Source organism: Periplaneta americana, chromosome 2, assembly GCF_040183065.1.
Source record: "Periplaneta americana isolate PAMFEO1 chromosome 2, P.americana_PAMFEO1_priV1, whole genome shotgun sequence".
Taxonomy (NCBI): domain Eukaryota; kingdom Metazoa; phylum Arthropoda; class Insecta; order Blattodea; family Blattidae; genus Periplaneta; species Periplaneta americana.
In genome coordinates, this window is record NC_091118.1 from 52388378 (window position 1) to 52414762 (window position 26385).

Sequence of the window (26385 nt, forward strand, 5' to 3'; positions counted from 1 at the left end):
TTCCACAGCGGCGGAGCTAAGAACTTGTATGTGAACCAAATTTGTGATAAGAATGTAAATTAATTTCAGCTTTTAATTGAAGCACGCTTTCACTGTTAATTGCACTATACTGAAAAACAGTACTCTATACAATTTTGTACAGTTAACTATATACGAAACAAATTTTTGCATGTTTGCACAATAATGAAACAAAACAAAATATACACTTTTATACAGATTAATATACTGTTTGTCTTCTTCTCATTGCTATACAATTCAATTAACAAAATAAAACAACAGTACAAACGTTGTTATTCAAATACAATTCTCTAATAATAGTACTTTTTCTTAAACATCAGAGATCCGCTGCGATTTTTGCAGTTTTCTGTTAGTAAGCAGCTATTTAATTCTCGGAGCTATTGTTTTAGTACCAGCCAATCACAAACATGCTTTCAATTGTTCATCACTTAGTTGTTTCTGTGACGTGACTTTGTAAACTTCATTAAACAAAACAGTGTTTCGCATACGTAGGTTGTCCCGAACATTTACAACGTTCTTGCAGCAAGATTGTACTGTTTAGGAAACCTTTCTCGTGGAAAACAAGTATAGAAATGGTTAATACTTTTTCTGTTTTGATACTTATCCTTTAGCTCAATATCGCTTTGTAAATCAAATATTTCTAATTGTAGTTCAGCAGGAATATCCAGGACACTCACTGAAAAAGATATTGCAAATATCTTAAATTGTTGTTCAAGATCTCTAATATCCTCAAATCTACGTTCGAAACTTCGCACAATTGTTGCATTATTCTTATATATTCTTTCATGTCCAAGGCTTCTAACAGGTTTCCCATGTACATCCATAAATAAGGCAGTTTCATTTCTAAGTGCGAGAAAACGTTCCAGAATTTTTCGACTTCACCACCTTACCTCGGTATGGTAGAGTAAATCCCCATACTGTTAATACCATCAAGCAGTGCCCTGAAGTCCCTGTGATTGAGTCCTTTAGACCTTATGAAATTAATTGTTCGCATAACAACATCCATTACATTGCTAAGGTTCATGTTTTTAGCACATAAATACTCCTGGTGCAAAATGCAGTGCACCGGTGCCCCCAAGCGACCTCGATAGGTTCCACCACTGATAGACTGCAGTGTACAAGTGTACTGCCCGCAGTGGAAGCCGTAAGTAGGCCTGTACGCCCTCTCGCGATCTTGACTCGACTTGGCGGAGCCTGGTATAAAGGAATATAAAAATGTATATCAGGCAAGGGTAAACGTGATCAAGGATGAGAATGGTGACTTGCTTGCAGACTCTCGTTCAATCCTTAACAGATGGAAAAAACTATTTTGGGCAGCTATTATATATACATAGGCCAAATAGAAATGATCGGGACGAAATTCAAGTACAAACTGCTGAGCCATTTATACCGGAACCCACACTTTCTGAAGTCGAAATTGCGATAGAAAATCTGAACAAGTACAAGTCTCCAGGTATTGATCAAATTCCAGCAGAATTAATACAAGAGTGTGGAAGCGTATTATCTAGCGAATTTTATAAACTTGTACTTGCAATTTGGGAAAAGGAAATTGTACCAGAACAATGGAAGGAGTCCATAATCGTACCTATTTTTAAGAAGGGGGACATGACTAACTGTAGTAACTTTCGAGGAATATCACTTTTGTTGACGTCGTACAAAATTTTGTCGAATATCCTTTTGAGAAGATTAACTCCATATGTAGATGAAATTATTGGGGATCATCAGTGTGGTTTCCGGCGTAATAGATCGACTATTGATCAGATTTTTTGTATTCGACAGATATTGGAGAAAAAATGGGAGTATAAGGGTACAGTACATCAGTTATTCATAGATTTCAAAAAGGCGTATGACTCGGTTAAGAGAGAAGTTTTATATAATATTCTTATTGAATTTCGTATTCCCAAGAAACTAGTTCGATTAATTAAAATATCTCTTAGTGAAACTTAAAGCAGAATACGTATAGGCCAGTTTGTATCTGATGCTTTTCGAATTCACTGCTGGCTAAAGCAGGGAGATGCACTATCACCTTTACTTTTTAACTTCGCTCTAGAATATGCCATTAGGAAAGTTCAGGATAACAGAGAGGGTTTGGAATTGAACGGGTTACATCAGCTTCTTGTCTATGCTGATGACGTGAATATGTTAGGAGAAAATCCACAAACAATTAGGGAAAACGCGGAAATTCTACTTGAAGCAAGTAAAGAGATAGGGTTGGAAGTAAATCCCGAAAAGACTGAGTATATGATTATGTCTGGTGATCAGAATATTGTACGAAATGGAACTATAAAAGTTGGAGATTTATCCTTCGAAGAGGTGGAAAAATTCAAATATCTTGGAGCAACAGTAACAAATGTAAATTACACTCGGGAGGAAATTAAACGCAGAATAAATATGGAAAATACCTGTTATTATTCGCTTGAGAAGCTTTTGTCATCTAGTCTGCTGTCAAAAAATCTGAAAGTTAGAATTTATAAAACTGTTGTTCTGTATGGCTGTGAAACTTGGACTCTCACTTTGAGAGAGGAACAGAGATTAAGGGTTTTTGAGAATAAGGTTCTTAGGAAAATATTTGGGGCTAAGAGGGATAAAGTTACAGGAGAAAGGAGAAAGTTACACAACGCAGAGCTGCACGCATTGTATCCTTCACCTGACATAATTAGGAACATTAAATCCAGACATTTGAGATGGGCAGGGCATGTGGCACGTATGGGCGAATCCAGAAATGCATATAGGAGGCCAGAGGGGAAAAGACCTTTGGGGAGGCCGAGACGTAAATGGGAGGATAATATTAAAATGGATTTGAGGGAGGTGGGATATTATGGTTGGGACTGGATTAATCTTGCTCAGGATAGGGACCAATGGCGGGCTTATATGAGGGCGGCAATGAACCTCCGGATTCCTTAAAAGCCAGTAAGTAAGTACTAATAGAAACTCTTTTTCATTTTCTATCGTAATATATACCTTTGTAAATATGAGTTGTTTGTTGTTGTTTAGTTAACTCTCCGAAGACAGGTCTGGACCTCACAAGTGGTACCAAAAAAGGCATCACTCATGGGGAACTAGGCCAGGAGATAATGGGTAGGGCGGCCAGTTCCTTTTCCCTCTCCATTGCATACATACCCAACAAGCTACATATTATACTAGTCAGACTTCACATGCATACATACCATTGTTCGTCCTCTGACATATACCGTCAAGTGAGATGTACTGCCTCATAATAGATGTACAGTAGTGGCAAAAAAACCGGACCGACCCTTGTAGCTGATACAAAAGAATCCTGTGCTGTGTATTGTTTCAAACTGTGGTAATTTCAATATAGATAGTGAAGCCAGAGGTTTTTACTGCTGTTTAATATAAGAATACGCAGTTATCTTTGCCGAATGGAGGTAAAAATGTAATATTGATACCGGATGAAAATAAAACTCTCAAAGTTTTTTCGTCTGTAAGTTTGAGGCACTGAAGGACACAAAAGACGGTAAGAATCGAACAAATGCAATAAATTTCATTGTTACAATTAATTATACAAGATGGATGTGTTTTGTGACTAGGAAAATTTGGATCTGTGACTCTGAAATCAGCTACAAGGGTCGGTCCGGTTTTTTTTGCTACTACTGTACATATCAGCCAGAATCTCAATCAAAGGATTAAATATGAGTAATATTTCAAATGTTGAAGAGAGTGTTAACTTAAGCTTCGACATCGGGACTTCTTTAACAAATTATAAAATATATGTATCAATGTGTACGATTATAATAAATTATATTTACCTATTTACACGTGTGCCCCGTTTTATCGCACTAATGCGGTAAAGTACTGTACAACGCCAATTCTGTATACAGTTAGTTAAAAGTCTCGCACCACCTAAATAACTTTTGAAGCATACGGTTCAGTGACATGAAACTTGGTATGTGAGGATAACCATATACTAAGAACTCAATAATGGTATTACCGAGTTTTTTCTACTTTCGGTTTAACCGGAAGTAACTCCAACTCTCTTATTTTAAAATGGAACACCCAATATATATTTTTTTTATTTTCGAATAGTGCTCATTAAGAGCTTTTCAAAAAGTAGCCACACTCGATACTTCTGTATAAATTCAGTGTTGCTAAGTCAAGAAAACAGAAAAGTGTATCGAATATTAAAATAATAAACGCACCACCTAAATAACTTTTGAAGCATACGGTTCAGTGACACGAAACTTGGTACGTGAAGATAACCATATGCTAAGAACTCAATAATGGTATTATCGAGATTTTTCTACTTCTGGTTTAACCGAAAGTAACTCCAACTCTCTTATTTTAAATGTAACATCCAATATATTTTTTCATTTTTGAATAAAGCTCATTAAGAGCTTTTCAAGAAGTACCCACACTTGATACTTCTGTACAAATTCAGTGTTGTTAAGTAAAAATGGAAGTGGTGCAAGATATTCCTAAAGCCTGGTTAAATCATTCCTTAAATGATTTCTATGATCGAGTGACACACTGTAAAGCATCTGAGGGCTACCAGTTTGAACACATAATTTAGAAGGTGAGCTAGCTTTGTTTTGTTTTTGTTAAGGAAGGAGTATTTTATTATCATACTAGCCGTACCCGTGCGCTCCGCTGCACCCGTTAGAAATAAATATAAATTAATTGCATAATTAAAATAGGACATTTGATCCAGGGAACATTCGTGTTTAATAGAAGGATAAATCGTTTATTATGTTACTTAATTTAAATTGTATTTGCATAATTAAAATGCGATCATTTTGATCCAGAGATCACTCATTTGGTCATAAAAATTATTTTGGAAATACAGGAAACGAATGTACAGAATAGCCTATCAAGTTTTCTGTGCATAAGAAGCTATTTTAATATTACCTGTCCTCGATTCACTCAGAAGTTACTGTAATAACATTATAGCATTATGTCCATCTAGAGAAACTACACTTTCCAATGGTGAATTAATAATTAATTATACAAACCGGTTAATTTAGCTTCCGATATTACTTCATACAAACACAGAAACATTCTCTGTAGGCTATCTTTCATAGCTTTCGATTGCTGCTGTCCAAGGCCCCTTATAGAAGAAGTCATTTTTTTTTAATTCATTACACGGCCTTAGATGACAGTTATTTTAATTTTAAAACTCATTTATCTCATTAAATATCAGTCCTATCAAACTTTTCAAGGAATAAAACTTATCGGAAATTATTTTTAAAGAAACTCTTGTTATGTAACATTTTTCACAAAAATCAATAATAAGCGAGATATTTCGATTTATTTAATTCAGGCCCCCTTATAACCCCCCTTTTAAATAATGTATCTTGAATGCCATATAGCCTAAAATCTTAAGTTACAACGAACTTAATTTATATTCCAATCTTCATCGAAATCCGTTCAGCAATTATCGCGTGAAAAGGTAACAAACATAAAGACAGACAGACAGACAGACAGACATACAAATAAAAATTTCAAAAAAGCGATTTCCGGTTTCAGGGTGATTAATTATATATGTTAGGACTAATTATTTTTGGAAAATCGAAAATTACCAGAAAAATTTCAGGTACAGATTTATTATTAGTATAGATTGAAATAGGAAAGTGGTTGATGTAGGTTACTTGTTTGGATTGCCATTTCTTAATCAAGGCGACATAAGTGAATGCTTTGTTGAGGAAGCCTTAGGACGAATTTTGTGATTATATTGTAAACACACACGTCAGCGAAGATGGTACTTCCCCACCACAGATGTGATCTTTTTCTTCACACTCCCTTCTTATTGCCAATGCCTGTGAGTCATTTCATGCAGACTTAAATGCTAATTTTTATATTCATCATCCCCATATGTTTACATTTTTAGAGATTCTGAAAACAATGCAAACAAACACATACGTAAAACTTCGCAGTGCAGCAATTAATATCATCTCGCTTAGAAAAAAGAAGACGACGTTGAAGAAAGAAGCATTTATACAGGAGGCTATCCATGAATATTCAAGACAACGCGTCACAAGATTTGATTACATTAAGAAACTGTCCTACAGAAACAAAATATCAAGTACTTGATATATTTTATTCAAATAAGGTTTTGACCAACGACTTTATATCTAATTCTTTTACAGTTTTATTATTTTGACAGTGAACCAAGATAAAATTTTTAACCACACCAACCTGCACTCTGGTTGCACAGTCCCAAGTCTATACAAAGTTGGAGGGAAAATTTTGTGTTGTCAATTTTATGTGTATTTGTAGAAATTCACATATCACTTCGTAGGAATTCACATATCTAAATTCTGCTAACCACGACTTTGTAGGATTCACCATACCCGTTCTATACATATATCGTCTTTAGATTTCTAGTCGAAAAAATTGAGCGGATATGATCTATTTAAGATACATCTATACATTTTTATCTATTTTAGTCACTGTTAAGATTCACTTTCCGTTTTATTCTTAATAGCTTTGTAATCAAAAAGTGAATTCCCACTGGTGAATGTACAGTTGTGTTTCGGTATCGATGACAAATGATTTCTGGAATGAAATGTGCAATTTTTCAAACCACGTATCGGCAACTCCAGCAACTTTCTTCCATTCTTCCTTTCCTAAGTTTCACACTATCAGATTGTAATGTATGACGTAAGACCTGCTAACAGGGCCATTTATTACGCCTCACACAATAATATATGATTCCCTGGAGGAGGTGCACTGATTTTATACTGCAGAATCTAGCCCTGCAGCAGATACGCTACTGCTTGGAACAGAAAATTGTAGCAGCCTGTTTATTTTCGTATCTTAAGGAAGATTGAATTTAAAAAACAGTTGAGTCACCAGTGTAACTCGCTTGGCTGAGGCGCTTATCTGCGATTCGAAGTTGCGCTCGGGCGTGGGTTCGATTTCCTCTTGAGCTGATTACCTGGTTGGGTTTTTCCGAGGGTTTTCCCAACTGTAAGGCGAATATCAGGTAATCAGTGACGAATCCTCGGGCTCATCTCGCCAAATACACCATTTCGCTATCATCAATCCCATCGACGATAAATAATCTATTAGTTTATACAGCGTCGTTAAATTTATTTATTTACCTAATTATTTATGTATTTTTGTTTATTTATTTATTTATTTCGTCTGGCGGATTTAAGACCACGAGGCCTTCTCTACCACACCACCAGAATACAAATAGACATATACTTAATTACTTACTTACTTACTTACTTACTGGCGTTTAAGGAACCCGGATGTTCATTGCCACCCCCACATAAGCCCGCAACCAAGGCTTATTTTGAGGTTTCGTAACAAGCTGTTTTTTACGGCGATGGGTTGATAGCCCTTCGCCCAATCCCCAAGCTGGAGGACCATCAATCATCGGCTGTCCGCGACTGCTTATTCCATATATTCAAAGCTACCCTCCATATCTGGAAGCTGTCTCCTCGATCCGCAACCTGAGGACGCGCCATGCTGTGGTGATAGAGACCCACAATACAAGGACAAATATACATATACAAGAAACAAATGAAGAGAGAAGAAGGAAATAAGAAATTAGTAGTAAAATTGCAGATCCAATACAAAAAAAACACACAAATGCAAAAACAATGAGAGAAATAATAATAATAAATAAATAAATAAGTAAATATATATATATATATATATATATATATATATATATACTAGTAGAAAGATAAGATCACAATGGGTATAAAAGGTACTAATACAGTATATTGTTCACCTAATATATTAGTGATTAAGAAGAATGATTAAATATCTAGAAGTAGCTGACTGTGAAAATGTAAAGCGGAACAAAACAGTAACAATTTCGAAACATTTGTAATGAGTTAGTATACTTAGTTTACTGCATTGCACTCTACGCAGTAAGAAAATGCTTACTGAGTTTGTTTCCGAACACTGTTAAATTCCGACAGTCTCTGATCTCACAGGGTAGGGTATTCCAGAAGAGCGATAGCGAGATTGTGTATGATGATGAATACGATGATGTCTTATGTGTTGGTATGGCTAGTATGCGACTATTTTGCGTGCGTATGAAGAGATTGTGATAGGATGACAGGTAACTGAAACGGGAGGCAAGGTAGGTAGGTGTAGAGGTGTGAAGGACGTGGAAAAGAAGAACAAAAGAATAACCAATAACCAAGTAAAAAAGAAATAAAAAAGAAACAATTGCAAAACAATGATGAGAACAAAAAAAGATACTTGTACGGTACTAAGTTTTAGGACACGAAGATTAGATCTCAACCTACTTTTAGAGTGTTAGGGAAGGCCGTATGATCTTAACTCTGCCAGGTTAAATAAACCATTATTATTATTATTATTATTATTATTATTATTATTTATAGCAACAGTAACAAATATAAGTGATACTTGGGAGGAAATTAAACACAGAATAAGTATGGGAAATACCTGTTTTTATTCGATTGAGAAGCTTTTATCATCCAGTCTGCTGTCAAAAAATCTGAAAGAATTTATAAAGCAGTTATATTACCAGTTGTTCTGTATGGTTGTGAAACTTGGACTCTCACTTTGAGAGAGGAACAGAGGTTAAGGGTGTTTGAGATTAAGGTTCTTAGGAAAACATTTGGGTCTAAGAGGGATGAAATTACAGGAAAATGGAGAAAGTTACACAACACAGAACTCCACGCATTGTATTCTTCACCTAACATAATTAGGAACATTAAATCCAGACGTTTGAGATGGGCAGGGCATGTAGCAAGTATAGGCGAATTCAGAAATGCATATAGTGTTAGTTGGGAGGTCGGAGGGAAAAAGACCTTTGGAGAGGCCGAGACGTAGATGGGAAGATAATATTAAAATGGATTTGAGGGAGGTGGGATGATGTGATGATAGAGACTGGATTAATCTTGCTCAGGATGGGACCAATGACGGGCTTATGTGAGGGCGGCAATGAACCTCCGGGTTCCTTAAAAGCCAGTAAGTATTGTTATTGTTATTATATTATTATTATTATTATTATTATTATTATTATTATTATTACTTATTTATTTTTATAAGCAGAGAAAAGCGACGAAACTTACCGAGAATTTCGTCTTAAAATTAGTTTGGGGGGGGGGGACCCCGGATGATATCTCAACCACGTAACTTGTCCCAACCAGGATTTTAACCCGGACCCACATGCTTTACAGTTAGACATGCCAACCGTTACTTGACAGTGGTGGACTGCTTGCTTTTAATGTGGTAAAGAGTCAGTATTACAGAGAGGGAGAATATAGGAAATTGTCTATTTACCAGCACAGACGAACAGCTATTTAAAAAATAGGTACCTCTAACATGTGGCAACAGGATCACCACTGCGATCGAATTCCGTTTTGGTAGTTTCAGAAATCAGAAACAAGTGTAACTGTATTCGCCAAACTTAGACGACCCCCATCTCAGAAGAAAGAGGACACGTCGACGTGCTCTCGATGTACGTACATAGGGCCTATATGTTATGCAGTTGGCCGCGTCCGATGACTGAATTGCTTTATAACAGCGTTGCCATAACTAGTGCATATTTGTAGTAGCAAGTAGATCGTAGTTTTATATTACCTCACACAGAATTAAATTATGCGATGTTATCAGTGAAGTAAAATAAAATGTGGAATATTTTTAGGCCTTGGTTAGATAGCGAGTGCCGAGTGATGCAGTGGAGGATGATTATGAAACAAGTACCTCTCATTTAAAAACGCCGCCAAAGAAAAGGACAAAACCCGTGTTATGGAGAGAATGAAAGATGCGAAAACAGACAGTAGACATAGTACAAAATTTCATCTTGCTTCTTACTCAGTTATTAAGTGAAAATGGGGTTTTACCAACAAGAAATATAGGCTAATTAAACTCGCTTCAATTGCTACAGGAGTTGGATTAACGACTGTGAACACAATTTCTATCATTAAAGACACTGAAAAATATGAAACACCATATTAGAAATATAACAAAAAATGGAAACAAGCATTCGATAAAATATGCGATTTTTCAAGCGATTTGCTGCGACGAACAATGTTTGAATTTTACTAAAAAGGAGAGGCGACCACGAACGACAAACTTATTCAAGTTAAGTAAAAGTAAATCCATGGCGCTACAGTCCTGAAGGGCCCAGACCGACCAGCCGGCCGCTGGCCTCACGCCCACATGAAGCAGAAGTGGACGATCATCCAACCAGAATGGAGGTATCGTGTGGTTAGCACTATGATTCTTCCTCCCGTTATAGCTGATTTTCGCAATCGCGTTTCCCTAACTATCATAGCTCCCCAAGTGCATCACGATGCTGGATGGGCACCGGTCCCAAACACTGGCCGAAATTTCATGAGAAAATTTCTTCTCCCATGAGGGTTCGAACCAGCGCGCATTCCGTAACGCGAGTCCTAGGCCGGCTGAATAAATGACAAAACAAGGGGGACAGGTTATGAATTCCATTCAATAGTAGAGAACTTTATAAAGATTTTTGCACAACATGTGTTTTTCTTACAAGGTTTTACAGAGGAAAAATGCTAAATCGCAGTCACAATAAATTATTGCATGGCGATATCACTACGTATCAAGATTATGAAATTCAGACTTGAAGAGTATACTATTGTATACTTGAACACATCATCTACTGACACTGAGTAAATGGCCAGTTGGAATAATTTGTTTCCTTGTTTTATGTACTTTATTGTATATGTATATACACTTATAGTGGAAAACACTAAGTTAAATAGGCAGAATTTCGTATCTCTGCAGTTTCTTTACGTGAATTAAACTTCATAAATATTATTTTTAAATTACCCCATTATTCGCTTAGTAAGACGTGACAACGCAGCGTTAAAAATAGGCACGCGACGCACCATAAATCACCGGCATAGAGTTGAATTATCATATCTAGTTTTAAGAAGTAGTGTGAGGGAGGTCATAAGTTTGGCGAGTACAGTACATTAGAAATCACACCTGCATTACGTTCTTCTTCAATGTAAGTTCTATGCAGTGTTCTTAGATTTAGCAGTGCCTGGTACTAAAAGTTCAGTTCGGAAGTGCAGTAGCAAAGCACCGCGTTGAAAGGTACAGTTCTGTTGGTCTATGTGGAATACCATTCCAGTTCTACAATATGTAGTACCTTGAGACCTTCCACCAGAACAGAACACTGACCTGCATAGAAGTCTTAATACAAGAAAACTGTAGCTTCTTTTGTTCGCTTGGTTTTATCTTCCCTCAGAATTGCTTTTGTTCTAGACGGTGTTTTGCATCGTATCTTTTCAAGATAGAGAAAGAGTTCTATTCATTATTCTTATTATTCTTTTTCTTTTGGCTTTAAGCCTTCTAAGGAAGGTTTGTTGCAAGCTCCAAACAATGCAAAGATTTATGCACTTTTATTGTTCTGTCAAAGTTTCATTTCACCTCGGTTGAATATGTTACGATTTTTTGGGGCAACACCTCCATTCAACCACGTTTGTCCAAGTTATGTATGTTGATATACTTTATAAATGTTAATTGATTTTTTATTTTCTCACTTCTGAGTCTCTCTTGTCTTGTCATTCCTGAAATTGCCCTAAGAAACCTTATGTCCACAGGAACCCTCCGTGAATACAAATGGCTATAATTTCGTAACGGTGTACATTAAGAACTTTATACTGATATCATAAGAAAGAACGATTCAAAGAATTCCTGTTTTGAATGTTGCGGTATGTCTAATTAGTGGCGAAAACAATAGATGGTAGCAGAAGCGAATATAAGTTTTTTAGTAGGTCATTTTACGACGCTTTATCAACATCTTAGGTTATTTAGCGTCTCAATGAGATGAAGGTGATAATGCCGGTGAAATGAGTCCGGGGTCCAGCACCGAAAGTTATCCAGCAGTTGCTCATATTAGGTTGAGAGAAAACCCCGGAAAAAAACCTCAACCAGGTAACTTGTCCCGACCGGGAATCGAATCCGCGCCAACTGCTTTCGTGGCCAGACGCGCTAACCGTTAATCCACAGGTGTGGACTATAAGCTGTTAATGTGGGTTAATTTTGTTCGGGTTTGCTAGTCTTTTGTTATTTTCACATTATTGTATTGTAGCAAATGTTTGTGACCATCTTAACAAACAGTTGGCAGGACGGTGGAATGGTCGCGTTGGAGACCAAAACAACGTCTTCAGCGAGTGGTCACCGAGGTCCCCCGACTTGAATGTCTGTGACTTTTTCTTATGAGGTTACTTACTTACTTATTGGCTTTTAAGGAACCCGGAGGTTCATTGCCGCCCTCACATAAGCCCGCCATTGGTCCCTATCCTGAGCAAGATTAATCCACTCTCTATCATCAAATCCCACCTCCCTCAAATCCATTTTAATATTATCCTCCCATCTACGTCTCGGCCTCCCTAAAGGTCTTTTCCCTCCGGCCTCCCACTTATGAGTTACATCATAAAATATTATCTATGCGCATGTACCTTCCTCGACTCAGATTCTTAAAGAGCTGCGATATCGCATCTCCGGTACCATTGAGTCCATTCCAATAGATACGTTGGAGTGTGTGAGGCGAAAGTGGGAATATCGTCTTGATGTCTGCTGTGTGACACGCGGGATACACATTGAGTGTCTGTGAAGTATGCATTTAAAAATGCTAGTAGTTCTTTTAGAATCAAAATTTTCATTTACAGTAGTGACAAAAAAAACCGGACCGACCCTTGTAGCTTCAAAGCCTTGTTCACTCCAGAGCACGGTAGTCTGGTAACTAAGACTTTCATGGTTCGAATCCTGCCTGGGAAGGAAGCATATTTTTGTTGGTTATTCAAATTTATTTCCAATACTTTTCGAGTGCAGCGATATTTTACTACTTAATTAACTTATTATTCCCAGAATATGAATTTTACCGGCAATCGAAAAGTATTGGGAATAAATTTGAATAAGGAACAAAAACAAGTTTCCTTCCCAGGCAGGATTCGAACCACGAAAGTCTTAGTTACCAGTCTATCGTGCTCTGGAGTGAATAAGGCTCAGAAATCAGCTACAAGGGTCGGCCTGGTTTTTTTTGCCACTGCTGTACATACGACTAACGACAGAGACGATATACCCGTTTAACAACACAGAAGTTTTCTGTGGACACTCTGTATTTTATCTTTACCCATATATGTTATTATCCATGTTTTGTACTACGAGTACATGCTACGTCTGGAACTCCATGGTGTTATAAAACTTTATAATTGTTTTGAGGTAAGAGTTATTTATTAGAAATCTCTATAATCTCCCCAGAAAATATGATTAGTCGGTCTTGTTTGCATAGCCAATCGGAAACAGTACTAATAAGGTGAAACGTTGGTTGAGTCTCATTGGTTGACGATGGCGATTCCTTCTAGGTAAATGTCCACAAATTGTCATGTCTACAAGTTAATGCATTGACTGTGATGTATATAAACGCTTGCCCATTATTGTAATAGTAAAAATTATTTGTTGTTGTTGATCAACTTTTCGAAGACAGGTTTGAACGTCACAAGTGACACGAATAAGGCATCATTCATGAGGCAACTAAGCCAGGAGATAATAGTGTAGAGCATGCTGTCAAACTCATGCACCGAAAGAGCGAAGGATTGCTTGTGTATCTAATACAAAATAGACAACTCCGCCACTAAGCATGCGCAGTGGTTTGAATGCAGTTCGTATGCGTCTCAGCATTAGTCACTCTGTGTTATTTATCCTGGAGGGATGTGTTAACTGTGGAGTGGCGTGTAGATATGATGGCGTGTAATGTGTATTTCAATACCGAGCGGGAAGACCAGTAATTCTGTGTGTTACATAATGCAAAATCGAGATATTTATTTTGCCCCGTGGAATTAGAGTGCGTAACACATAATATTGACGACATTTTAGTAATTCGCATGCAGAACCCTACGGATGTTAAATTATCAGAAACCGTCCGGGTGAAAGCCATTGATGAATACTTACTTACTGGCTTTTAAGGAACCCGGAGGTTCATTGCCGCCCTCACATAAGGCCGCCATTCTCTCTAGTTCCCTATCCTGTGCAAGATTAATACAGGTTCTATCGTCATATCCCACCTCCCTCAAATCCATTTTAATATTATCTTCCCATCTACGTCTCGGCCTCCTCAAAAGTCTTTTTCCCCTCCGGCCTCCCAACTAACACTCTATATGCATTTCTCGATTCGCCCATACGTACTACATGCCATGCCCATCTCAAACGTCGCGATTTAATGTTCCTTATTATGGCAGGTGAAGAATACAATGCATGCAGTTCTGTGTTGTGTAACTTTCTCCATTGTCCTGTAACTTCATCCCTCTTAGCCCCAAATATTTTCCTAAGCACCTTATTCTCAAACACCCTTAACCTATGTTCAAAAGTGAGAGTTCAAGTTTCACAACCATACAGAACAACCGGTAATATAACTGTTTTATAAATTCTAACTTTCAGATTTTTTGACAGCAGACTGGAGGATAAAAAATTCTCAACCGAATAATAACAGGCATTTCCCATATTTATTCTGTGTTTAATTTCCTCCCGAGTATCATTTATATTTGTTACTGTTGCTCCCAGGTATATGAATTTTTCCACCTCTTCAAAGGATAAATTTCCAATTTTTATATTTCCATTTCGTACAATATTCTCGTCACGAGACATAATCATATACTTTGTCTTTTCGGAATTTACTTCCAAACCTATCTCTTTACTTGCTTCCAGTAAAATTCCCGTGTTTTCCATAATCGTTTGTGGATTTTCTCCTAACATATTCACGTCATCCGCATAGACAAGCAGCTGATGTAACCCGTTCAATTCCAATCCCTCTGTGTTATGCTGGACTTTCCTAATGGGATATTCTAGAGCAAAGTTAAAAAGTAAAGGTGATAGTGCATCTCCTTGCTTTAGCCCACAGTGAATTGGAAACCCATCTGACAGTAACTGACCTATACGGACTCTGCTGTACATTTCACTGAGACACATTTTAATTAATCGAACTAGTTTCTTGGGAATACCAAATTCAATAAGAATATAATATAAAACTTCTCTCTTAACCGAGTCATATGACTTTTGCCACTGATGAATATAAGTCAAAATTTGAGAATACTCCTTCATATGACGTTACAAAAGCCGCAGTTCGTTCGAGTTATAAGATATGTAAACTTATTGCATCTTCATCAAAACCATTCACCGAGGGAGAATTTGCCACACATTGTATATTAGCAGCAGTGGAGAAAATCTATCCTCAACTGATACCCACGTTCAAATCTATAAGCTGGGTACTGGTACTGCACAACTAGCGGTATTTGTAAGAGGTATGTATGACTCAGAGTGCTCCATTGGAGTTAAATCGCTCGCTTGAACTCGGTCGAGTGTCTCACCCTCGAATGAGATAAGATCGGTCGTGATATGCTCGTAATAAATAGAAGCACAGTACAAGGTCATCTCACCGACATGTCTTACCTTGTATGGAGGGCAACAGATAAGATAGACATATGTTTTGCTCACACGGTAAAAATAAGGCTTTATTTTCTGCGTTTATGACAAACATTTAATGGAACAGTCAATGGAACGTACCAAAACAGTAACATGAAGTTATAAATAAAATAGTGTGAAAAATTTCGATATACAGTTATTAATGCCAATTAATAATTATTCAATATTTGAATTACCACATATATAATATGATCCATACATAGTGTTCCGCCGTCGACCTGGTTGGCAAATTGGTATAGCGCTGGCCTTCTATGCCCAAGGTTGCGGGTTCGATCCCGGGCCAGGTCGATGGCATTTAAGAGTGCTTAAATGCGACAGGCTTATGTCAGGAGATTTACTGGCATACAAAAGAACTCCTGCGGTACAAAATTCCGGCACATCCGGCGAAGCTGATATAACCTCTGCAGTTTCCGAGCGTCGTTAAATAAAACATAACATTTAACATAGTGTTCCGCCTGCGACAATGTAGAAACGTTTTACAAAATATTATTGATATAGCAGTAGATTAATAACAATATTACTACAGAGATAACGTCACAGAAAATATAATAAAACGAATAATCATGCTGCACAACTGTTACAGACGCAAAGATTGATACGCTAATTATTATTTGAGACTATTATTATTATTACTAGAAAACTTGATACGGTTCTCCGTTTAAAATAATTATATTTACATCCTATAACGTCTAACAGATGTGGTAAAAACAAAATCACTCCTGTATGGGGGGGAAAAAAAAGGCATTTACCTACAACATTTATATTACATTTTAAAGCAAGTTTTGTAGTTGTACCATGGAGAGGTTAGTTAAACACTGCAAAGTTTTGAAATGATAAACGTCTATCATGTTACTATAACCCGTCTGATGAAACATTGCAGCTTTCAGATGAGGGCGCTCGCGAATGCGATCCGCTCAGTCTGGATGCGTGGCGAGTCAGCTGGAGAAATGTTTGGACAGTCTGACAATAAAAACATCAACAGCTGTTATGAACATAAATACAATTACCAATACCATAGTTGAATTTACTTTTTCTGTCATGTACGGTATATAAACATACTTTATTCCAGAAGTACATGTATGCCCGTGGCAGAGGTCTCAATTTCATCTGCACTATCAGTTGAACTGCCTTCGTCTGCTGTGTATGTGCTGCTACCTGGCCTATCATAATCCATCTCATCTTCTTTACACTCTTCATCACTAATCACAATGCCTATATTTATTACTACCCTTTCTACTTCCTCTTCCATTAACGCGTCACGACGTCAATATTCGTCTTCGATATGTTTAACAGGTTGGCAGCATTTTGTCCAGACTTATTTGCTGATTTCGCTTATTGATTGTGCGGTCATTTGTTTCAAAACTGACAGCCTCCAGAATGTATCTTTTCCATCATTAAACTGTATCTTTTTCTTAACAGCATTCAGAAGCTTGCGTAGAGTCGGAATTTCTTTACTCTTCTCATAAAACTCCAAAAAAGTTCTGCGGATGACACAGTTTTTCAAAATCATCAAGTACAATTTTCTTTGGATGTGGGCGGCTTTCACCAGGAATTGAAAATTGTCCTCCAATGCGCTTTGCTTCTTCACCTCCTTAGCTATCGTATGTTTTGTTTTTTCACTCTTCCCCACCGCCGTTGCTGTTCTTTTCACAGCGTTCGTTAATGGAACGATAAGACCTTTCTTTTTCTCTTCTTTACAACATTTTAGCACATTGTACATAATATTTCTGCTTTGCGAGTGTAAGACTTCGCGTGACGAGTGTCTCGGCGGAGTTTCCATTCGCTCTTGTGTACACACACACTTCCGATACCGACTAGCAGACTGAACGAACTGAACTGAGGCATTTCTTTACTGCAGCGCTGTGCATAGTACGTCAGAACAGGATGACTTAATGCAGTATCGATCGCATGTTTATGTTCAAGCTTACTCTACCTGCCGTCTGCAATGATTTTTCAGACGGGTTATACACAGTTCATCACTGTAACAAGAACGAATGTCTAACGCTCGTCTTATACCGTTCGAGGATTTATCGCCCGTGACAATTTTACCCATCATGCATGTGCGCTACCTATCGGATTATGCTATGAACTACTTGGCGCTCGAGCGAAAACGTCCGATGCAGACCTCTGGTGTTTGTATTTATTCGCACAGCAAATGGGTATATACCCGGTGGTTTACACTCAGTAATGACAATTAATAATAAACACAACTATTAAAATACAATTAATAATAAATAATGATAATGATAGTAATAATAATAATAACAACAATAAGGAGCATTCTAAATTAAATGAAGCACGATCACTTAAAATAACATTTAACGTAAATCTAATTTGTATCTTAACCCTAAGCTCGAACTAACACTCACACGTATGATATGTTCATTCCTGCACAAGTACCTTTCAGCACTACACTAATTTCGCTGTCAACTCACTCATTGCACTGGAACTACGACACATTCCACTGATGTCAGGTCTAGTGGCTACAGCGCTGGACTTATAATCCTTTGGATCGGGGTTCTATCCCCGGTGTATCCCCGATTTATAACTTGTGGTGGACAAGCCCGTTGTCCAGGTAACAGAGGACTCCTTTGGCATCTCAATAAATCTCCATCACCATCATCTCATCACATTACGGATGTAGCGTAGAGCAGTATCTTATGGCGCACCTTGGACAACGACTATGTTGGTAAATTGGTCTATACAACTGGTTTAGTATGGGTGAATGACGAAAACGTGAAGTACCCGCCATTAGTAAAAAAAAATGTATATTTTAAAAGTCTTCGGCCAATTTTACGTTATAACTAGTAGACAATATTTACAATTTTTTTTTTAAGTATGGGTGAATGACAAAAACGTGAAGTACCCGCCATTAGTAAAAAAAAATATATATTTTAAAAGTCTTCGGCCAATTTTTTCGTTATAACTAGTAGACAATATTTACATTTTTTTTTTAAGTTCTGAAGTTTTATGAAAATATTATTATTCTTAAAATGTGTTTTTAGTATTTAATTATATTCGAAAAATGAAGATATGCCTCATATTTTTATATACATGAATTGTAATGTAAATGTTCACCGTAGAACGGCTTTTATCATTTCGGCTAACCGGTCAAGGATGGATAGGCACTTCTGAAGCAGCTATTTAAAATAGCCTACTAATAGATTAATGCCGGACTTTGACTGGAGAAGTAGAAGACGAATGCATAACATACAGAGAGATCAGATGAGGTCTGGACAGGAGCGACGGGGTTTTCACTGTGCGCTGTTGACGCACCTGTGGCGGGGAACGGACAGTGTAGAGTAGCGGTGATACAACCATAGTCTAGTACAGGCCTGCACAAACAGCGCTCAACGAGCGCGCGCGCTCCTTCGGAGCGGGTGAGCGGTGTTTTCCGTTCGCCGAAACGGAGAGGAAGATAACGTCAGAATGACATAGACTTGCTATAGGTAGAGGAGAGGGAAACGACCACTCAGTTATCTAGTGGAGTGCAGTTTGTAGGCCTATTCTCAGTAACTGTTTCGCGTTGTTTACCTATAGTACAGTATGGAGGAATCTAAAAGACGGAACATAACATTTAACGATATAGAGCTCGAACTTATTGACCTTCAATGTGACCAAAGGGCTAAAGATCGTTTGAATAATACTACTAGCCTGGTTGAGTTTTACAAGACTAAATATTAGCAATAATATCCACGACTACACAGGCTGTCTGTGAAAATGATTGCTATGTTTGGCTCAACATTTATATTTGTGAGCAACTGTTTTCTATAATCAACTTTAATAAAGGCAGACATCGAACATATGTAACTATGTTTCATTACGATAAATAGGCTACTGTTCCTTTCAGCTGCCAACAGCATAAAACCTTGTCTTGTGCTGATAAATAAAAATATAACAAAATGATATTGCACATTTAAGTAGCTACAAAAATTCTATTACTTCTGTAAAATAAATATTTCTTTATTAATTAATAATAGTCCAAGATAGTTTTGTAAACACTGAACGAGAATTCATTTCATAAGCACTCGTGATAGTACTTTCTTCTGTGTATATTTTGTATGAGATCACCTCTACTTCCAGTCCACCCTATACAGTACGCAGCTAATATCTGCATTCCGCTCATGAGCTGTGAGCCTGCTCGGAGAGCGCAAACCTTGTGCAGGCCTGGTCTAGTATATAGTCACGAAGCTTGAGTTGTGAAGTTGCTAGGAACAATAGACTGTGCAGATACTATTTCGCATTGTCTGTAATGCGGCGATAGTAGCGATCCTTGTGATTAGAAACTATCTATGGATACATATTTATTACATATTGAGCTTCGTGACTGTATATACTAGACTGTGATACAACCATACAAATTTCCATAACGATGACGCAAGCATACACGTGTTCGTCTGACTAGTGTCGAGGTTAGTGAATCAGTCTCCAAGTGACTGGAGAGTGACACGGTACATACTGCGGTGTATTATACGGCGTTTTCTTGTGCATTTGAAGTGAAAGTGTGAATAAGTGTAAACTATTATAATGCCTAATCTAATGTTTTCAACTGAACAACGTGTTTATATTTATGATTCATATGTGTTAACCCGGTCTGCCAGCGAAGTACGAAGGAGGTTGGAAATACGAATCCCGGGTGTAAAAATTTTCATTACATACAACAATCCATCATTTTTATAATGCATTTCAGGCAATGGGAAGTGTTCAGCCTGCAAATCAAAACAGACTTCACTTGTTAATTTATTTCTTTAATAATTTATTTCGGATGACGTGAATATGTTAGGAGAAAATCCACAAACGATTATGGAAAACATGGGAATTTTACTAGAAGCAAGTAAAGAGATAGGTTTAGAAGTAAATCCCGAAAAGATAAAGAATATGATTATGTCTCGTGACGAGAGTATTGTACGATATAGAAATATAAAAATTGGAAATTTATCTTTTGAAGAGGTGGAAAAATTCATATACCTGGGAGCAACAGTAACAAATATAAATGATACTCGGGAGGAAATTAAACACAGAATAAATATGGAAAATGCCTGTTATTATTCGGTTGAGAAGCTTTTGTCATCCAGTCTGCTGTCAAAAAATCTGAAAATTAGAATTTATAAAACAGTTATATTACCGGTTGTTCTTTATGGTTGTGAAACTAGGGATCTCACTTTGAGAGAGGAACATAGGTTAAGAGTGTTTGACAATAAGGTGCTTAGAAAAATATTTGGGGCTAAGAGGGATGAAGTTACAGGAGAATGGAGAAAGTTACGCAACACAGAAGTGGACGCATTGTATTCTTCACCTGACATAATTGGGAACATTAAATCCAGACGTTTGAGATGTGCAGGGCATGTAGCACGTATGGGCGAATCCAGAAATGCATATAGACTGTTAGTTGGGAGGCCGGAGAGAAAAGACCTTTAGGGAGGCCGCGACGTAGATGGGAAGATAATATTAAAATGGATTTGAGGGAGGTGGGATATGATGATAGAGAATGGATTAATCTTGCACAGGATAGGGACCAATGGCGGGCTTATGTGAGGGCGGCAATGAACCTCCGGGTCCCTTAAAAGCCAGTAAGTAAGTAAGTAATTATTTATTTCAGCCATGAATGTAATGCATACGTGAAAATTCCTGTGATGAATATACTGTATTATAATATATTCCTGTGATGAGTTTACTCTATTACATTATATTTTAATTAAAATAGAATCATTGAATTGTTAATGTATATTACTGTTTCCTATAACCGTGCTAGAGCTTTTCAATTACGTTTTATTTTCGCAAAAGTTCACAAAAGAAAGAAGCAATATATAAATCACTCGCACTGGGAAAAAATTCTATTCCTCTTTTTCATGTAATTCTTATATAATGAAATGGAATATGCCACAAGCTCACTCAAGCACAAATTCATTCTATATTCTTCTACTTGGAGGTGCGGAAGTTGTGTCACGCGAATTCAGGATGCCATTGCATAGGATAACATTAAGGTACTCCGTTATCATATTGAATGGAAAATATTCGTATTAAATATATTTTTATAATAAATGTATTACAGGTTTTAATTATAAGGTAACATGGAATTGACACCAGACGAAATATGACTTTAGTTTTTGTCGTTTGTGAGTAATAATTTATGTGATTTATGCTGTACTTTACTTTTTTATATCTAATTAGGTAGTTAATTAATCTATATTAATGTATATTTCTGCGGCAGATACATTCTCATGCACGTGGTCACATTTTTATTTTGACGCTGCACATTTTGCTAGGAAGGAATCGATAAATTAATGGAATTACGAATTTCATCATCTTAAGAAAAATAGTGTCACTATGCTGCCATCTAGCGACTGCAAAAAAGATCAATTATAGGATAAACATTGGTAATTTCGTGATAATTTCATAAAAATTGATTTAAAATGCAAAAGTGTAAATATATCCTTATACCGATTTTTTTCATCTAAAAGACGATAATTTGCTGTAAAAATCTGCAGACATAAAAGATTGGACACGTTCTTGAACAAGTGCCTAAAATCACTTTTACAACTCAAGCTGAAAGGTTGATTATTTCGTGATAACATTGGTAATTTCGTGATATTACATTGACTATTACACTCTTACTACGTCATACTACTTTTGACCAATAAAACGGTACGAAAGGACGTATTTCAACCAATCATGGCTGCTTATCGCACAATTTTATCGCGTCCCTAGCATTTGTTTAATTTTATCGCGTCCCTAGCATTTGTTTAATTTTATCGCGTCCCTAGCATTTGTTTCTTTGTTTGCCAACATTTGAAACTGCGCTGGTCTGGACATCAAAAATATATATAAAATTACAAAACACTCCAGTCGATGCACAGCACTTTCAAATATGACTCGCATTGGCATTCAAGAACAAGAATTAATAAAAATCACTGATCATACCTATGCATCTTCTGAAATCCGATTTACAAATAAATGAAAAGCACCATTCGGAAATCCTGAATAAGTTGAATACACCATGTAGGCCTAAATCAACGAGTTCCAATTCTATTATGGACACGTCCAATATAACATCAATTGAACTACCAACCACATTCAAATTTGAAAATTGTACATTCAATAATTATTCCTTTTAAAATTATTCGTTCTGAAATCCTGAATAAGTTGAATACACCATGTAGGCCTAAATCAACGAGTTCCACTTCTATTACGTACACGTCCAATATAACATCAATTGAACCACCAACCACATTCAAATTTGAAAATTGTACATTCAATAATTATTCCTTTTAAAATTATTCATGTTTATTTTTTATGTCATCGTCGTTAATTAAAACTTTTCTAACACTTGTGTATATTAGTTAGGTTATGTTATAGCTCCTACTCTGAGAGGATAAAAATAATTTCTGCTATATGATATTATGGATAGTCATGTATCAGAGATTGTTTAATATTAAGATCTATTGAATAGTAATCATTACAGTGTCTGTATAAAGACACTACTGCCATCTAGCATGCATCTAGCGTAATATTTGTAATGTTGAGATGGTACAATAATACATTTGAAGACAGTTGTATTTTCGTAAGTCAATTACAATTTTATTGTATTGGAGTACTTCGTTACTTCTAATCTTTATATACTTTCTTCTAATCTTGTAATAGTCAATTAAATCCCACTCGAGTTTTGATTTTCTCTAGATAAATCTGCTCGGGTTCCACTCGCAGATTTATCGATAAAATCAAAACGTCTAGTGAGATTACTGTTGATAATTTCGTGAGAGGTAGAAGAATTGTGGAACAATTCATTAAAGTCAAATGAAATTCTCATTTATTGTTACAAGACTTCAAACATAGTAATTTCGTCTAATATTCATAGCAAGAAAATATATAAATACATATCAACACATAATAAGAATGAAATCAAAGTAAAATTGAAATTGAAAACGGATCTTCTTTGCCCTGAAAGGGTGAACACTTTTATTACGGTCTTTACTATAGCCTATATTACTAGGGTAAGTAATGCATAACATTTGTTTTAAAATTAAATTTTTATCCCACAGCTTTGCTATTTTCACAGAATGTAGATGAATACATATTCTATAACTCAATGTCTATTTAAGTTATAATATTTGAACAGATTAAAAATTGATTTGGAACAAAAGTTAAGTTTACAGTATAGTTAAGTAATGTGTTAGTGGTTAGATCGCTAGTTTCCTGATGAGACGTTTTTGTTAACAATGTCCTCTCGCAAGTCTTGAGGACTGAAGTTGCGCTCAATCCCACTGCAGACAATGACCTCAAGAAGCACCAGTACTCTTTGCAGTGTTGCAACACGTTTTTTTGGCCGTATTTTCAAAACTGTTGGACGCATGAAAATTGAAAAAACTTTTTCGCATTGACTTGATCTATTACATCTTTGAATTAATGTACTAGGTTCCCTTCCACCAGTATATCTGATCAGAAGTACAAGTCAGCGATTAAATTGTACACCATAGCATCGTTGGGAGTCAATAGCACAACAAAGAACAATAGAAAAGGAACGTTTTCAATTTTGCTGTGGTAATATCTTGTAAATGTTTTTACTAACGTGGTTTATATAATTACAGGATGGGTATTGTAATTCCAGTGATACTCGTCACGCTTATACACAAGCATTTATATGTAGAAAGTCTCAGAATACAACAAATTATTGAAGAAAGAAAAATGGAAGAGCTTGTTTCAAATGTTATTCTTGACATCAGTCGAAGATTCCTCAAGAAAGATCTGCCAGTTGCAGTACTCACTCCAAATATGTGGGCCAAGTACCAGAAGAAACTGTACAACCATGATGTAATGTTGAATATGTTCGGAGATGTATTGTTGGAAAGAATACACAACTCTCATCACAGACCGGTATTAACATATGGAGTTATTCCAAACCTGGGATATACATTAGAATTTAATGATGATTATATTAGCCCTCCAGACAAACAGGGATCAGTAGTTCTTCTCCTCAATAATGGTGCTTTAGATACGCAAGTAAAATTGTTGTATTCGATGTTATATCGCTTACAGACAGATTCGTGGAATCCACGTGCGCGTTACATAATTGTTTCATTGACGAGATCATCTCCAGATGAAGAAGAAAATGCTGTTTACTACGTAGCAAAGATGATGAAGAGATACCTAATTTCAGACTTCGTCTTTCTCGTACCAGAATATCTGGAGGATGTAGCAATGCCGTACATTCATGCCCTCACTTGGCTTCCTTCAGATGAACGGATCTGTGTAGACATAGGGATTGTCAGACAGCTTGACGTGTGGGTACCATCTGAAAATACGTTTCATTTCAATAACGACCTATTCCCTTCGAAAGATATTAAAAATTTAAAAAAATGTCCGATGAAATATTGTGTAGAAATAAGGCCTCCATATGTTATTCATTTCGAGAAAGCTCGTCTCATTTACGGTTCAGAAATTTTTCTGTCTGAGATCGTTAAAGAGGCAACAGATTCAAAGTCTGTAATTTATTTTAACACAGGCAACAATTCAATAAGTGACTTTTTGAAGAGAGAAGCGGATATACTAGGACCAATTGAAATAATGCCTGCAGCATTTCATTATTTTGACGTGTCTTATCCCCACTTTATGGATTCTTGGACATGGGCTGTCCCATCACCAAGACCTGTTCCCAAATGGCAAAGTCTGATTAGAATCTTCAATTTACTGATGTGGGTTCTTATAATGTTATCGTTAATTTTAGGATCTTTAACATTTTGGATTTATCAACGTTATGGAAGAAGAACTGCTACCAATAGCACTGTTAACAACATTGACGTCTTATTAATATTATTACGTACGTTACTCACATTACTGGGAGTTGGAATACCTGATAAATTTGAACGTCATTTCAAATTGTTCTTTACAATATGGTTGTTTTTCTGCTTCCATATATATGCTGTATATCAATCGATGCTAATAAGTTTCCTTGCATATCCTGGAAAAATACCGGCGCTAAGCACTGTAGATGAGATTATTGAATCCGGGATTGCAATATGTGGTAAAGAACACATGGAAAAAATTGAGCATTTTGAAAGCAATAGGAAATGTTTCGAGCGTATAGGACGTGATTACGACATTGCAATCCAGGCTTCCAAGATTTCTTTACAGTTCTATTCCACGGCTATGAGAGATGACTTTCAGTTTAATATAATTGATGAAGCTAACGCGACTCAGCTTTTAGGTTTATACTTTCAGAAAGGTAGTCCATATTTTAAAATTTATGAAGAGACGACGAAAAGACTTCAGAGTGCTGGGATTATTGACTTTTGGCTTACGCATGAAATCAAAACAATAGAAGTACTCAATAAGAAGGAACATCTATCAGAATTCATAGCATTTTCAATTTCACACTTGCAAGGAGCTTTCTTTATGTTACTTTTTGGACATATACTGGCAGTTATCTCATTTATCAGTGAAATTTATGCCAGCCGAATGTTAAAATTTTGATATAAATAGGAAATAACTTTACTTCCGAAATGGTAGGGAATTTTTACTTGCTTATTTAGCTACGCTTTATCAACTACTGGGTTGTTTAGCATTGACTATTACACTTTTACTACGTCATACTACTTTTGACCATTAAAACGGTACGAAAGGACGTATTTCAACCAATCATGGCTGCTTATCGCACAATTTTATCGCGTTCCTAGCATTTGTTTAATTTTATCGCGTCCCTAGCATTTGTTTAATTTTTTCGCGTCCCTGGCATTTGTTTGTTTGCCAACGTTTGAAACTGCGCTGGTCTGGACGTCAAAAAAAAATAAAAAAATAGAAAATTACAAACCACTCCAGTCGATGCACAGCAGTTTCAAATATGTCTCGCATTGGCATTCAAGAACAAGAATTAATAAAAATCACTGATCATACCTATGCATCTTCTGAAATCCTATTTACAAATAAATGAGGAGCACCATTCGGAAATCATGAATAAGTTGAATACAC